Below are 17,435 nucleotides of genomic sequence, written 5' to 3'. Positions count from 1 at the left end.
TTTGGAAACTATCTGCATTGCACACAGTAAGTTAGGATTAATGATTAAGCAGCAAGGAAATAAATGATCTGCTTATCTTCTCTTTTTCAAAACACTTTTTTTTTTTTTAATGAAATCCATTCATTAGCGAATATACCTAATTAGTCATGTTATCTATTAATTTTTATTCATTGATATTCAATTTTTGTAGACAATTAATATGCCCCAATCCCCTCTCTTACACATGCATCCAAAAACAAATGGACAAACTGATTGTATTGTACAAACCAAGTTAACTGATACACATTGAGGGTTATGAGAGAGAAGATATGTGTGGCATCAGTGCAGGTGAAATGCTGAGTTATGGTGGCATCTGTTGCAACAGCAATGAGATGGAAATGTAATGAGATGAGATGCAATGCTGAAAAATGAAGTGTAACAAATCTATTGACTACAGCAGTACTCAGTACACACAGAAAATAGAAAGACGAAAGGCGACGGACATAGACAATTACTCTTTTTATGTGGGCACTTTATACGTGAGGAGGGTTGAAAGTGATAAAGCTGGAAATGGTAATATCTTTTTTAAGAACTGACTTTTTATGCACTAAGCAACAGTCTTATTTTCACACAGACTCAATTATTTCTTCTTCCTCACCTCCCAACTGTTTCTCTGTTAATTCAGTTTATTGACATGGCCAATCCTCAAACATTCATCAAACTAAAATTACAGCAGTCTACAAAACAAATGACTAATAAAGTGTTCAGTGTTTGTTTTATTAAGTGATGAGGCTTACTTCCCCTGTATATGAGACAGCAATTATTTGAATGATTGAGACAGGGATGTTTTTTGTTGGGAAGGCAACACAAACAGGACAGAAAAACAAAACAAAAAACTAAATATCAAACTCATTATTGCAACCACCATCACAAATGTGGATCATATGTGATTGCATTATAATTTTAGTAGTAATAATAATAGTTTTGTTTTTTTGACACATGCACCTGCAGTTTTGGTTAACATGATTTGGCCTTTTTGGAGCTCTGTTAGATGTCTCATGTTGCTTTGAAATATATCAAAGTGAAACATAGCCACAAAGGCTGCTTACAGCCAGTCAGCATAATTTTGCCTTTGTAGTTTTGCTTTTAATTGTGATGAAGTTACAAGGTTCATGTTAGAGTTATTTTCATTAGTCTCTACTTCCCACCCTAAGTCTTGTATATTTTTGTGTTTCTCCGTTTCCGCCCATGAGGACTACATCTTTCTGCCAGTCTCCCTCTCTCTCACACACACACCCATCCACCCACACACACACGCACAGTGGTCATGATTAAACATGGCCTGACATATTGTAACTGTTAAGGCTCTTTCCAATGAATGATTTTAATCTCTTTTTGATTGTTTTTGAATCGGTATCTCATCTTTCTGCATCACAGCAACTCACCCAGAGACGGTGGTGAATGCAACATCTCAATCAAATGTTCCTCATTTACAGCGGCGGATTATCAGACCCGAAGATGTTTCATTTTGATAAAAGAAGATTCAGCGATTTAGTTAGTTTCCTTCAGAGCTTCCTTTGCATTTCTCTTCCATCAGCCTCTTACATGACCGCTGCATGCATTGATTTGTGGGGCCACTACAAACTGATTATTTTCATTGGTTTATTTTTGTCTGACCCGAGGCATTCTTAGAAAGGCAGGCTTACCAGTTTAGGAAATAGAGCTGTCACATATTACGATCAATCTCCTGTTCCCCTTCTCCATGTGGATCAATACAAACCTGTTTAAAATGTAGACATCTACCGCAAAATGTCACTCAGCAAAAACATACCTCAGGCATATCTAAGATGTATATTAAAGCAGAAACATGTGCCAACAAGAGAAGCGAAGAGAAGCATTTGTTTCAATAAATAATCATATTGGAACGAAATTGGTGTCTTTACACAGTATGAACAGAGGAAATGCATGGTAAATAAAGTAGTGTTTACTAGCATTTGTCCCAAAGTGGTGAAAAGCTCAGCATCTTTTCGGCTGATTGCCAATTGTATGTGCGTATGAGTAGGCTTATACACAAAATACACAAATCACAGCAAGTTACTCCTGTCTAAAGTCAATCTTCAGTCAGACAGCTGTAGCTTTAGGGTGTTACCATGGTGACAAGAAGGGATACTGTGACAGAAGAGATTGATGTGTGTGTGTTTTTCCTGTGTGTGTGAGCTTAAAGGAGCAGCTGCCAAATGCAGGCTACAGTAGATACTTTTGTGTTTTTTTTCCATCCGGTGTCACACCCACACCTCTACACCCAGCAGCACAGCACCCTGGAGAGCTGTGAAATCAACAGCTTCAGGTCTGGTTAGCATCTGAGCATGACATTTTAGACAGGAAACATGAGTTGTTTTTTGTTTGTTTTCTTAACTGACATCTGGCACGTCTGTGTGACGCAACATGTTGTGATGCAGTGAAACAAATGTGGTCTAAAACTCTTAATCAGAGTAATCAAATGACTTGATTCAAACAACTGCAGCTGATTTTTTTTAAAGATGAGAAGCAATTACAAGAAAAGAGGAGAATAAAGTATAATCAGCAAAAGACAATTTTAACTTATGTTAGAGAGAAGTCCCTGGATAAACAAAACACTTAAGAGTACTGTACTGGGAGAATAACTGAGTCCTGTTTGGCTCTGAGAGAATACATAACCTCCAACTGAGCAGAAATGAGGTGTTGGGATAGAAGAACATTTGAAGTGCAAACATATTGGTTTCCGGACATGGGATGACTCAGAGAAAATATGCTGTTGTTGATGAAGCAGCTCATTTTTGTCCAGGGGGCAAATAACAAGGGGTAATAGGAGATATTTAGGACAATGACAGGCAGAGAACTTAATGTTTTATCCTCTGGAGTGATAGAAGACTTTGTACTTTATGTATGCATGCATGACTGGAAGCAAAAGCATACATGTGTATGTATCTGCAGTGACTGACTTTATCGGTATGGTGTCTTCAAGGTGCTTAAATGACAGAGTTTGTCAGCATAGATTTTCTTCAAGAGTGTTAGAAAATGCCAGCTCACTGCTTGTTTGAACTAAATCAATCAATCAGTCAACATGAATCAATCACCGCTGAAGCCTGAGGATCAACGGTGTCCTTCTCACTTGATTAATATCTCCTACATTTCAAATAGTATTTGTCAGTCTAGTTTTGTGTCAAGAATGTCTGACCACCAGCTGGCCACGTCTTGTGCATCGCTGCCATATTTCAAGGATAAACTAACAAAAGAAGTGATTAGCTGAGAATAAAGTGCAGCTTCAACAACATTTTTTCTTTTTCAGTATTTGTCTATCTTACTCTCTTTTCTCTGTCTGCATGTGAGTGTGTGTCTCTGTTATATCTCTGACTCATATAATTCCACAAGCTAGTGTAATTCCACCCATTTTCTCTGTCACACAACCACACAAAGAAACCATTGGTTTCATTTCTTGTGTGTTCAACCCTCTAAACAACTCAGGACTCCATTGTATCTACTACTCAAGGGTTACTGCTCTATTCTGGTAGAGGTAGAAAAAACACATTTGAGAGGGTTTGAGAGTTCACTATGTTATGTCACTATAGTTCCCAGTGAGTCCATATAATATTCACCTTCTCAGCTAATCAATGCACACATTAGTCCTGCCATGAACACTGTTGATGTCTCCTAAAAATTGTTGTTTGTGTGGAAAAGGATCAGCTCAATGTCTGGAAACTGTCTGAAAAAGAGTTGAAAGTCACATTTGCTGAATGTAATTGAGATATTGATGATTTTCATGTTGTTCCACTTTTCTTTCTCATCTCGACTGTCAGCTACATTTTGTTCACACCTGAATAAACCTCTTTCTACAAGACAACCCTCTTCTCACCTTTCTTATACAAGGAAACCAACTTCCTTTCATTCTTTTTTCCCCCTGTTTTGCCCATCACCGTGGTTACCAAAAAGATTCAGGGAAAGGTTACTCCTATGTGTATGTGTGTGTGTGTGTGTGTGTGTGTGTGTGTGTGACAATGGATGTGGGTGATGGGGGGGGGGGGCCTTCAACCGTGATGCAAGGGTTGCTTTATGTACAGCAGCTAAACCATCTCTATTTGGCTAATGAGGTTCTTGCAGTTCAAAGGTCACAAAGCTGGAAGCAGGAAATGAATGATACCATGAAGACACTGGGTCCAGCCATTAGCCTGTGATTTTTAACAAAATGCTAATCAAGAGAGCTCATTCTGAGACTGGTTTGACACATTAGTGACAGATGTACTAGGTGATAAATACATAATTAAAAGTCAAGCAAGTTATTAGCTCTAAGTAATAAAGTGATAAAAGTCTCTGTCGTCACTAGGATGGATGGATGGAGTTTTACTTTCAGTCAGACTCCTTTCACTGTTTTGTCTATTTGCTCTTTTGCAAAGTATTGTCAGGAAACAAAATGTATCAGGGAAAAATAGCTACAATGTTGTTAGCAAAATGGTATCTGCAAAATTTATGATCATGTAAAGTCAAATGTTACACATTTACACTAATGCTGCTTTTCATCTGCTGAATGTGTAGGCTAATGTTTGCCACAACAGCTTTAGCCAATACAAGGTGATATGTCAATGTTGTTCAATTAATACTGTTTTAAGAACTTTTAATCATAAAAAATACACTTTCTAACATTTCTAACAGTTAGCTTAGCTGGTAGCCTGCCGGTTTTCTATACACATCAACTGGGTTACGATAGTAGGCTCGGTGTTTGCTAGGTACGGCAAGCTAATAAACAGCATCCTTTATCATTAAAACAATAAAACCTACATTGACAAAATGAGAGGTAGAAGAAAGAAAGAAAACACATTACCTTGGAGATCATGTCTGGGTGTAATAAAGCCTTGATGATTTCTTGAACATGCCCAGTTACCTTTTTCAGCAAGGTCAAAGCAATGAAACCATTGAGTGCTGTCAGCAAAGTCCTTCCTCCATTCATTCCTTTAGTTATATGTTTGTGACTCAGAGGGCACTGATATCTCACAGTCTTGTCTATTCACTTTATTGTAACATGAATAACGCATGTGTTTAGGTAACACAGTAGCTGGAGGTCTCAGAGAATGCTGTCTGCTATAGCCTATTTGATGCTTACATGTCATGACAATGTCTACACCTCGCAAAGAAAAACACTTGAAATTACAGCAGAGGCAGTGCGTTTGCATTACATCAGTGTGACGCTAATGAAAATGATTCACTCTATTTATTTTATTTTTCTTTCTTTTCTGATGTTTAAAGACTGAATGCTTTAGTCCCCTTTTAGCATGAAAGTGTGCAGTTAGGGCTCTTATAGTCATTCTGAATGACTGCTTTCTTGTATGTAACGAAAAGGTGGGGTCCGTTTTGTCCTTTCTTTTTGAGGAGTCTCCCTGCATCAGGCTGACAGATAACTTGGGCAGAAGAGAAATAACAGGCTATCATTTCCTTTCTCCTACTGTAGCTTTTGGAGTGGAGGCAAGCTTCCATCAGAAATCTCCTACGTCCTGTCTTCAAATGTTTTTGCAGAGGGGTTTTTACACAAGCCTCCGAGCTATGAATAGACTGAGAGTGTTTGTCATGACAACCAATTACCCATTACAAAAGCAGTGAGGCTAAGTAAGGCAATTAAGTGGTGAAACAAAATTGTGTGTTGCAGGATTCCTCGGTGTGTGCGTGTTTCTGTTCACATATGTATGTGAACATACAGCAAAGTGCTCTTTTGTGGACTTTGTGTTCATTTCTATATACTTTCCAGAAATCTGAACAGCAAACTGTAATATAATGCAGTCAAAATTTACCTTATTTTCTGTAACGTATTTTTACTTTGGTGGTAGCAATCATGTAGCAATATTGTTTAATTAGGCAATGAGCTGCAAATGCTTCTGTTTTGTAGTCATTTTACAGCAAGAAGGCATTGTTATGCAACTGAAAAGACTGTCTTAAATGGCTCATTACTAAAATGGTTCTTAGCACACCATTGTAATAGAATAACTCAAAATTCAATACATTTCCAAAAAAATGATTGAATAACAATAAACAGTAAATGTATTCTTCCAAGCTGTATAGCTCTGCTGTCAGTAAGAGCAGTGACTTTTGATCACTGAATTGTTATTTATTGTAGGGTTTTTTTAAAGCATAGCACATCATTTTGAATGTTGAATCTTGATATACTGTGTCAGCACACTGCATAAGGCCGTGGTTTGTCTATTAGGTTTCCTCCTGTTTCTTTCAAGTTCCATATCTCTGTCTTGCAGCCACCCAAAGCTTGTTGCCAGAGAGTAACATGACTGACAGTGATAAAAAAAAAAACTGCTGTAATAGAGCTTCTGATTATGGAAAAAATTGGTCATGTATTGCTCCATTTGCTGAATGTCAAATTATAGCAAACTGTGTGGTATAAACAGAGCACATGCACACACATAGATTGAAAGCATACTGCACATAGTTGGAGGTTTATCTGCGTCACAATATGTACATTAACATGAGACGTCAAACGTTTTTGGTATTAAATGACAAATGTGTGCCACGATACACTATGTCAGAGTAAAACTGCAACCTGCTTTGCACAAACCACCTACCTCTGAGCTATTACAGATCGGCAGGCTGTCCCAGTTGTTGCTTTGCAGAGGTTGTGGGCAGTTTATAGACGAACCAGGTTTGTTAAGCCTAATGGTCCTTGTATTGATTGGCTGGGGGATCCTTGCAAATCGCAGGGGCAGAATGAACAATGAGATTCTCATTGAGGATCTCTAAATGCATTTCAGCTTGTAGTTTTATTGACCCTCCTGGAACGGCCAATGTGGGGTTTATTTACACACTTTGCTCGCAGCCTGTTTTTACAATGGATTGATGGATCCGTAAAGGAGGTGTTGGAAAGAAGTATTGCATATCATCCACTGCTCAGTTGACTAGTTATAATGAACTGAACATTTTTTAATAATATCTAATGTAGAGTGGTTATGGTTAGTAAAGTTGTGAGGGGAAAACAATTAAAGTACATGCAAATGACTTACCTTTACTCAATTAAATAAATGAGGCTACAATGAATAAATTAATCAGCACAGGACAGAACTGTTAATTAGCTGTGCTGACTTCAGAGTCAGTAGGCAGAATGGCAGGCTTATCGCTGAGCTGTTGTCAAGCCAATGCAGTTCCTGAGCCATAAAGAGACTGTGGCCATCACTAATCCCAGGCTGGATCAAACGATGCAGGTTCTCACATCTGCGTTAAGAGTCTGATGAAAGGTGTCAAACTCTGTGTTTCCGTGAGAGTCACTGCTGCAGCTTACGTGTGCACTGTTCACACACAAAGGACGTAATCAGAAAGAGCCTTTTCAGTTGAGGGATGTGGAAAAACACGCCTATTCACACGTGAAATGAACACACGTAAAATAGATTGATTTTTACACAGCATTTCTCTGCATCCATTGTAACCTTTGTTCTCAGTAACTGATGCTTAAATGTCACATGGTCGTGTTAATGACTTTGTGTCTAGATTGCTGGAAATGTTAACTCTTCACCTTTTTCCCCAGAAAATCTCCTCTTTCATTCTTCCTTCCTGGCTCTTACTAAAGGATAATGTTGGAACTTTAAGCATTACTAAAATGCTAAAGCACGATATGTCCCTAATTGCTTGTGGCATAGCCATGTTTACCCTGTGCCCTGTGTGACCTATGAAAAATATCATGTTTGCTTTCTTAATGGACTATGCTCTATGGCTGCAAGTATATAGGGCAGTACTGGAAAGAGGCTTGGAAACCTCTGAGATACCATTACCATTAGCACTAATGTCCTGTTAAAATGGAAAGAGCATCAGGGCCCACACACTGAGACTGCTGTGCATGCTATTTATGCTGTTTGCGCAATACAGCCCCATTGTCATCATATCCTGCCAAGGTCACTTGGTCTGTGCCCTTCCTGTAGTCACAGGCACATTAGAAATTACCCTCTTAGCAAAACAGGCACATTTCTACAGCTGATGTTCATCATTTTAATCTTCATTCTCAATTTTCCTAATGTCTATTTAACTTTATTTTTTAGCTTTGTGGACATGATACTATCCTGTAGGCTCAACATTTAGATGTTTGACAAAATAAGAATCAAGAGTTAGCCAATGCACCAGAGAGTTCTAACGCTGTAACCTAAAAGAAACTGATAGAAAGGATGACCTCCCTTGCTAATGCTACTTTTCCCAGCAAGTCTTTTTTTTTGTGCATGTATGTCCAGACTGAGGACATGGAGCTCAACATGGTTTGTGACAGTGACTGTAGTTACATGGTGATTATTCCCTGTTGTGCCTCAAAGGTCAGGCTGTCTCGTCAGACTCTCTAAAAAGACATGCAATGTTAAACACTGCATCGTCAAACGTCACAGCCCGACTGAAGCTGATAATTGCTCAGACATCAGATTGGAGGTGGCTGACTTCGCTGACGACTTAATGAGCGTATGAAAGGAAATGGGAAAGTTGGCAGTGCTGTGAATAGCCAAGGACTAGGTCCAGCTCAGGAGGCTTGATTAGAAAACATTAACTTTGAGGTAATGTTTTCCACAGTGTCCAATCAAATTCATCAGCAGCAAATGTGTTTGAGGTGTTTGATTCTGGCATGTTGGGGGGCACTCGGCATGATACACTTGTAATGGCAATTAAACCACTGCAGTCATGACATCAACATATCTGAATACATGCTGGGCATGAACGCTTGCCTCAGAGATGAGAATGATGAATCCCCACGTTTAAAACTTACTGTAAAGTAAGCACCTGCTAATATAATTTAGCTGATTACTGTTGTGCTTTTGACAAATCATCCGATTATATCACAGAGCAGGAGCTGCTGGCAAAACAGTTCTGCTCAGAATACGACTCAAACAATGTTTCTACCTAAAACTCAGGGTCAAAACACATTTTCTAAATTTCCAATATGACAATGCTACAGTGACAACAATCAAATTATTGCAGCTTGTTGCTATCATGTTAGGACATGATTTATTAGCAGCAAAGCAAGGACCCTTACAGTATAAAGAAAGGCAGATAGAGTGAGGTTCAGATATCCCATGATGATGAAATTTTCTTAAAGGATTATAAACTGGTGAGGTAAGTCGAGACAACAATTCTCAAAAGAATTATGTTACAGAATGTCAAACTTGGAATGTCACTTTAGATGCATTTTTTCATATATTGTTTTTCTCGCAAAAATGCTATTTCCTTCAAAGTCAAAGTGAGTTAGTGACAATTAATCAAATCAGGGGTTTTTCATCCTCTCTCTCTCTCAATTGAATGTGATTCATCTCTGTTGTTAATTTGCATGTCCTTTTATTCCCTCCTAGGTGATGCATTCATTAGGCAGCACAGAATACTCACCTCAAAATAAGTAACACACAGAGGGAAATAATTATTGTGATTATGCATAATCTATGCTCGCACAGTTGTTTTTCTTTTCCAATTAAACTAAATTTATATTCGGAATATGCTTTGAATAACAAAGCAGGTGGTACCATTGCTCACGCTGCACCTCCATCGCTGTTTGCAAGGAAAGCTGTGTGAGAACTGCACTGCTTCAGGCTGCGATGGTGGATTGTTTTTCCAGAGATCATTAATAATATATAAGAAACCCCCCGCCCCCCCTCATATTGATGCTGAACCTTGGCATGAACCCAGCAAGTTTATGTTTCATTTGTACTGGGATTTATAGAGGGAGCTGGGCAGATAGCAGAGATCACTGTTTTTCATCCCTGGAAAGGAAGACAATTTCATAGTTTATCTTTCCAGTTGGTGAATAAAACTTATCACAGCTTGTAAAACAACACATTATGATGGGTTTTAGGTTTATTCATGGCTTTTCAGAAAATTAAAGATTTAAAGATATAATGATGCCCATAAATCTATTATTCAAATAAAAAACACTAGTAATACACTGATGCCTGACGCTTTACTACCCTAGATCAATAATCCTGATAATAATCATATTTACTGCTAATTATTATTATTATTGACGTAGCTCGTAGTTTGTTCGTTAATATAAATAACACATAGGGCTTACTGATAAATTTTGAACTTTGGCATCTCTACTGTTTTGGTTCACTCTCACTGCTCTCATAGTGTCCTTTGTGGCAGCAGCAGGCAGCTCTGATAAACCCACTATAAGCTAACTGCCCAGCACCAAATGGTGGATAGATAAAGTTAGCAACTAGCTGGTGAACATACTTGAGTGCCACTAAAGAGCAAGATATTTACTGTAGGAGTTAGTGAAGACCAAAAACAGAACTAAAACGAGAGTGAATATACTTAAATTCATCAGCTGGCCAGAACAAAAAGGTTGACTGTACCATGCACTCCGAAATGTCCCATAGGACCATTTTCTAATATGCTGCCTCTGTTGGTAGCTTTCCAAAACCGTTACAAATTCCTGTTAAAACATAATTATGTTTCACGGTGTTACAACGCTACAAAGGTCTGGTTAGATTTAGGCACAAAAACCACTTGGGCGGGGTTAAGGAAAGATCATGGTTTGGGTTAATATGATGTGAAACGTGGTGTGGGTTAAAGTTACTACTTCCTTAAAGTTAGGCAACTTTTGTCGCCATGGCAACAGTAAACACCATGACAATCGTAGTTACGTTTTTTAAAAAACTGTCCCGACTAGAAACATGACAAACACAGTTGGAGGCGGGAAGCGAACAGCAGTTTCCTGCATCCATCCACCCAACCAAATATGGAAATTTGTCACCTAATTCACATCATTTGAATTGCATCACTTCTCTGGGTCATAATTACTACAACTGCTAGATGGCGTCTGGCATTCAAACATAACTAAAGGTCATTTTTGGCAACTAAATTTACCACCTATACTGTTGTTTTTCTTGGGAGTGCAGTCTGGGGCAGTCTGGGCCAGAAACATGACAACAAATGAATACTAATTTTGCTCCATATGCTAAAACATTCACCATATTAACCTAAAGGGTAATAATGTGTCAGCGTTGTGTTTTAATACCATGGTGTTCACACTTTGTTTCTGCTGCACCCAAGTATGGTGTCCCTAAGGACAAAGCACATACAAGAGTAAAAGCACAAACACAAATCCAGAAATGCAACACATACCAAAACATATACATTTGTTGCATTTCTGGATTTGGATCATTTAATTTCATTTAATTTTTGTGCTTTCACTTGTGTGTGCTTTGTCCTAAAACTTGGCAGGAGACCAGGATGTTTTATGTGAGAGCACTTACTGAAGCTTGATCGAGGAGAACAGAGTTACAGTACAAATGAAACACTGTGCAATGCCACTCACTTCTGCAGTCTACTTCCAGACAAGAGTATTTAAACCCTTAACCGAATCCTTACTCTTACTACTTCCAAATAAGGTTATTCTTCACACATCTATGCCTCTATTGCTTATTGAACTATAAACAAGACACAGTGCTGATTAAAGTTAACTGAAGTCATGTAGTCTGTACACAAGTTACTTGCTATCCGTTCTAAGAGGAGACCAATCTGACTGTCTGCACAAAGCAAAGCATATCTCCATCTGACCTTGGTTACCATAGGTTACCATGTCTTGCCTTGTCAAGACAGCTGCTTACCCCAGCCAACCTCAGCAGACAGAGAGATGAACCACTCTGAAATAGACAGGTCATGACCCACTGCTCCCAGGATAGAAAATGACCAGAAAATGACGTGGGGAACACAAATATTTCACAGTACCCAAGAGGCCAAAAAGATCAATGACATATGACTATAAGCCTATTAGTTTGGATATTTTTTTGTGAACAATGTTTATTAGTTTTCCTTTATAAGTACAAAAGAAAAGTACAAAAAATGTTGCTCCACCTCCCACCCCACTTCTCCAGACCCTTCCCAATAACACAAAGACAAAACATTACACTAGCAATAACATATTACTAACAAAAGACGAATAGGTGACATCAACCCACACACAGAAAAACAAAAAACAGCAGCAACAGAGCAGTACCAAAACAAATACACAAGCAAAAATAAAAAATACATAAAAATTATATATTAGAACTTTCAATGCCATTCTTGTCTCAAAGGTGATACTCGTCTATTTTTAAGAAACTATAAGATAATTGCCCTCTGTTAGGGTATCTCTAATGCTTGCATTTCTAAGGAATGTAATGAGAGGATTCTAGATGTGCTCAAACACATTTTGTCTATTGTTATTTTCACTAATGCCATACATGATGCCATTTTGTTGATCTATTCTTTAATGCTTGGTCTATTTGTTTTCTTCCATATAAGAGCAATGAGTCGTTTGGCTTGCAACCCATACATGCCTGTAAGTGTATATTTAAGTTTGAGAGGTACCAGTTCAAAATGTAAATCTGAGCTAAAGACGACCCTAGAGGACAGGAATCTGACTGCTTCTTGTGGATTGTCTGTTTAATTTTGCGAGTGTGAAGCTTTGAGGAACAGCTGGGAGCCACAACATACTAAGAAGGAGGAGAGAATCAAACTGCTGCACCTACATGGTGAAGGTCCCACATGAAACATTTCGGTGGTATACTGTGTCCATAAATACTGGAGGAGACTTCAGTAGATGCCGCTATGACTTGACCGGGAAAGTGAAGACAAATGGATGTATGGATCCATCCATTGGACCATTTCTTAATAATAATTCCAAAAAAGAGTTGAGAGTGGAACTGCTGCACCTACATGTTGAAGGTAACAGTTGAGTCAGTTGGGAGGTATGCTGGGCACGTCCTCTTGGGAAGGAGGCTTCGGTAAACACCAGGATCATACTTAAAAGTGCTGCATATCCACTCTGTCCTTGAAATGCCTCGCCATCCCCTACGAAGAGCAGGAAGAGGAGGCAGGGGAAGAGAGCATCTAGGCATTTTTGCTGAGCATGCAACTGCTGCAACCTGACCTGGGGGGTGAAGACAAATAGACGGATAGATGGATCCAATGGCGGTTGCTGGGAAAAAAGGTATACTGTGTAAATTTCACCCAGCTCCAATCGCATGGTTAAGGCTTTTCATGGCTTGTTGGTCTAGGGGTATGATTCTTGCTTAGGGTGCAAGAGGTCCCGGGTTCAAATCCCGGACAAGCCCTGAGGTTTGGGAATCCGACTGCTCCTTGTGGGTTGTCTGCTTAATTTTGCAAATTGTAACTTTTAGGAACAGTTGAGAGGCCACGACATACTAAGAAGGAGGTGAAAGTCAAACTGCTGCACCTACATGTTGAAGTTCCCAGTTGAGACTTTTGGCAGGTATGCAGGGCACATCGACGCTGGAGGAGACTTCAGTAGATGCCGCTGCGACTTGACCGGGAAAGTGAAGACAAATGGACGAATGGATGGATGGATCCAACACTGGTTGGTGGGAAAAAGGTACACTGGGCCAAAGTCTCCCAGCTGCAATCGCATAGCTTGTGTTTGTCATGGCTCGTTGGTCTAGGGGTATGATTCTCGCTTTGGGTGCGAGAGGTCCCGGGTTCAAATCTCGGACGAGCCCAAAAGGGATATCTGTAGGTTATCTGGCTAGTTTACCGGGTTTGGAGTGACAGTGCTGCATACTCTGCTGCTCAGCATATTCGCTTCACTCTGTTCTCGAAAGTGTCCCCTAAGAAGCGCCTGAGGCCGATGCAGGGGAAGAGACCATGTAGGCTTTTTTGCTGAGCATGCAATCGCTGCAACCTGACCTGGTAAGTGAAGAGAGAGGGATGGATGGATCCAACAGTGGTTGCTGAGAAATAGTACACAATGTAAATTTCACCCAGCTGCACTCACATGGTTCAAGTTTTCTTTGGCTGGTCTAGGGGTGTGATTCTCAAGTTAGGTGCGAGAGTTCAAATCCCAGATGAGCCCACGTCCAATGCGAGTTGCTGTAGATTTTGAATCATTTGGTGCATTTGTTGTGTGTGCGCTGACAAATATCTGCACAGTGCCATGGGTTCATTGTCTTTGTAAAACCAGTGATTTAACTGCTATGCTGATGAGATTTGATGCATTCAAAATCACCCAAATTTAGGTTTACAAACTTGGCAACCTCTGTAGGATGGGTCATTCACTGTTTAACCAGTTTTAATACTGGTCATTCATTGTCAAAGGGATGTGAACACTGTGAGTATGTGAAGAGGTTTCTGAATCCTGTGGTCCAAGATTGAGTCTCCGCGGAACCTTTTGTGCAGTGTGTGCTATTGACCAACAAAGATCAATCACTGCACTTGGACAAAGTAAGAAGAAGGGGCTGAATGAAGCCTACATAAAGGCTGCCACATTTTTTTCTGATTTCCAGACAATTATCACAAAGCTGAATTCAACAGTGAAGGCATGGAAAGAGTCAAGGAAAAGCTTGCATGTCGAAGATTCCTTTCAAGTCAGTCACAGGCCTGAACAGCAGTCAATGCAGGGGAAATCCCAGACAGAGTGTGCTTAGGGGCTCGTTGGTCTAGGGGTATGATTCTCGCTTCGGGTGTGAGAGGTCCCGGGTTCAAATCCCGGACGAGCCCCAAAGGGAGGAATGTGGGTTAACTGGCTAGTTTTCCAAGTTTGGAAATGTTGGGAAGCTAGGACATCCTAAGAAGGAGTTGCTGCACCTACATGTTGAAGGTAACAGTTGAGTCAGTTGGGAGCTATGCTGGGCACGTCCCCTTGGGAGGAGACTTCAGTAGAAGTGCTGCATATTCACTCTGTCCTTAAAATGCCTCGTCATCCCCTAAGAACAGGAGGAGGAGGACGCAGGGGAAGAGAGCATCTAGGCATTTTTGAGCATGAAACCGCTGCAACCTGACCTGGGAAGCGGAGACAAATGGATGGATCCAACAGTGGCTGCTGGGAAAAAAAGGTACACTGTGTAAATTTCACCCAGCTCCAATCGCATGGTTAAGGCTTTTCATGGCTCGTTGGTCTAGGGGTATGATTCTTGCTTAGGGTGCAAGAGGTCCTGGGTTCAAATCCCGGACGAGCCCTGAGGTTTGGGAATCCGACTGCTCCTTGTGGGTTGTCTGCTTAATTTTGCAAATTGTAACTTTTAGGAACAGTTGGGAGGCCACGACATACTAAGAAGGAGGTGAAAGTCAAACTGCTGCACCTACATGTTGAAGTTCCCAGTTGAAACTTTTGGAAGGCAGTCAGTAGATGCCGCTGCGACTTGACCGGGAAAGTGAAGACAAATGGATGTATGGATGGATGGATCCAACAGTGGTTGGTGGGAAAAAGGTACACTGGGCCAAAGTCTCCCAGCTGCAATCGCATAGCTCGTGTTTGTCATGGCTCGTTGGTCTAGGGGTATGATTCTCGCTTTGGGTGCGAGAGGTCCCGGGTTCAAATCCCGGACGAGCCCAAAAGGACATCCTAAGAAGGAGTTGAGAGTGGAACTGCTGCACCTACATGTTGAAGGTGTTAGTTGGGAGGTATGCTGGGCATGTCCTCATGACCTGGGAAGTGGAGACAAATAGATAGATGGATACAACGGCGGCTGCTGGGAAAAAAGGTACACTATAAATTTCACCCAGCTCCAATCGCATGTTTAAGGCTTTTAGGGTTCATAGGTCTAGGGGTATGATTCTTGGTTAGGGTGCAGGAGGTCCTGGGTTTAAATCCCGGATTAGCCCTGAGGTTTGGGAATCCGACTGCTCCTTGTGGGTTGTCTGCTTAATTTTGCAAATTGTAACTTTTAGGAACAGTTGGGAGGCCACGACATACTAAGAAGGAGGTGAAAGTCAAACTGCTGCACCTACATGTTGAAGTTCCCAGTTGAAACTTTTGGAAGGCAGTCAGTAGATGCCGCTGCGACTTGACCGGGAAAGTGAAGACAAATGGATGTATGGATGTACGGATCCAACAGTGGTTGGTGGGAAAAAGGTACACTGGGCCAGATGCAATTGTATAGCTTGTGTTTGTCATGGCTCGTTGGTCTAGGGGTATGATTCTCGCTTTGGGTGCGAGAGGTCCCGGGTTCAAATCCCGGACGAGCCCAAAGAGTCAAAGAAAAGCCTGTATGTCGAAGATTCCGTTCAAGTCAGTCACAGACTTGAACAGCAGTCAATGCAGGGGAAATCCCACACAGTGTGTTTTCAGTGGCTCGTGGGTCTAGAGGTATGATTCTCACTTTGGGTGCAAGAGGTCTCGGCTTCTAATCCTGATAAGCACTGAGGTTCAGAAATTTGACCCAGCTGCAATCACATGGATAATGCTTTCTGAGCTCATTTGTCTAGGGGTATGATTCTCACTTTACTTCTTTCTAAAAATCCATTATTTTCCTGTGTTCCCGGATACAATGATACATGTCTCTTTACATTCATTGCACTCAGTACATGTGTCTTGTATATAGTTGATAGATAAAGCTGTGCAATTGCAAGTATTTAAAGAACCATTTTCTTGGTAGGTCAAAATTTTGTTATCTCCCAAAATGACATGAACTTGCCCTCTTTGTATAGATAGCCAATTTTCATCAGTCCCCTCTCTGCCCACATATCGAACCCCCCATCCCCTCCCCCAGGTTTAAATTCAGTATTGTCCCAGATCGGGCTGAAATATGATAAAGGCTGGGAAATTTTCAAATATTTTTGGATGTCATACCACACTTTTATTATATTCAGTATAAAAGGGTTATTTGATGCTTTCGTCAAAGCTTTCACCTTGGATGAGTACATATGAAGATGCAATGGTAGGTTGCATCTGTATAGGTTATGCTACCCTTGGGGGTCTGTTATTCCAATATATATATATATATATATATATATATATATATATATGTGTGTGTGTGTCAGGTATCTTAGCTGTTCCTAGGACTGCGCTCTTCTGGACAGAGACCTCAGATGTTGTACCCGGAATCTGCTGGAGCCACTCTCCCAGTTTGTGGGTCACAGCCCCCAGTGCTCCAATTACCACTGGCACCACTGTTGCCTTTACTCCCCACATCCTTTCTAGCTCCTCTTTCAGCCTTGGTATTTTTCGATCTTCTCGTGTTCCTTCTTCTTGATGTTGCTGTCGCTTGGGATTGCTTTGTTTATCACCACTGCCTTCTTCTGTTGTTTGTCGATCAACACAATGTCCGGTTGGTTAGCCATCACCAGCTTGTTAGTCTGGATCTGGAAGTCCCACAGGATCTTGTTTGGTCATTCTCAACCACCTTAGGAGGTGTCTTCCATTGTGACCTTAGGACATCCAACCCATACTCAGTGCAGATGTTCCTGTACACTATGCCAGCCACTTGGTTATGGCGTTCCATGTACGCTGTTTCTGCCTTCATCTTACACCCTGCTATTATGTGCTGAACTGTCTCAGGAGCATCTTTGCACAGCCTGCACCTGGGGTCCTGTCTGGTGTGGTAGATCCCCGCCTCTATTGATCTTGTACTGAGTGCCTGTTCTTGTGCTGCCATGATTAGTGCTTCTGTTCTGTCCTTCAGTCCAGCCTTTTCCAGCCACTGGAAGGATTTCTTGATATCAGCCACTTCTTCTATCTATCGGTGGTACAT

General features: G+C 40.7%; 6 non-coding genes across 6 annotated transcripts; all 6 read left to right on the top strand.

Moving 5' to 3' along the window:
* The first annotated feature begins 12,992 nt into the window (after positions 1 to 12,992).
* On the top strand, positions 12,993 to 13,064 carry trnap-agg. The gene has a single exon. It is a non-coding gene; the product is annotated as a tRNA-Pro (tRNA).
* Positions 13,065 to 13,394: 330 nt separating this feature from the next.
* trnap-ugg lies at positions 13,395 to 13,466 on the top strand. The gene has a single exon. It is a non-coding gene; the product is annotated as a tRNA-Pro (tRNA).
* A 925-nt stretch (positions 13,467 to 14,391) lies between these two features.
* Positions 14,392 to 14,463, top strand: trnap-cgg. The gene has a single exon. It is a non-coding gene; the product is annotated as a tRNA-Pro (tRNA).
* A 387-nt stretch (positions 14,464 to 14,850) lies between these two features.
* trnap-agg lies at positions 14,851 to 14,922 on the top strand. The gene has a single exon. It is a non-coding gene; the product is annotated as a tRNA-Pro (tRNA).
* A 302-nt stretch (positions 14,923 to 15,224) lies between these two features.
* On the top strand, positions 15,225 to 15,296 carry trnap-ugg. The gene has a single exon. It is a non-coding gene; the product is annotated as a tRNA-Pro (tRNA).
* Positions 15,297 to 15,859: 563 nt separating this feature from the next.
* On the top strand, positions 15,860 to 15,931 carry trnap-ugg. Its single transcript has one exon. It is a non-coding gene; the product is annotated as a tRNA-Pro (tRNA).
* The last annotated feature ends 1,504 nt before the right edge of the window (positions 15,932 to 17,435 follow it).

The sequence above is a fragment of the Thunnus maccoyii genome, chromosome 14 (genome assembly GCF_910596095.1).
Source record: "Thunnus maccoyii chromosome 14, fThuMac1.1, whole genome shotgun sequence".
Classification (NCBI taxonomy): Eukaryota; Metazoa; Chordata; class Actinopteri; order Scombriformes; family Scombridae; genus Thunnus; species Thunnus maccoyii.
Note: the sequence above shows the minus strand (reverse complement) of the source record. Positions and strands in the feature narration are given on the sequence as shown.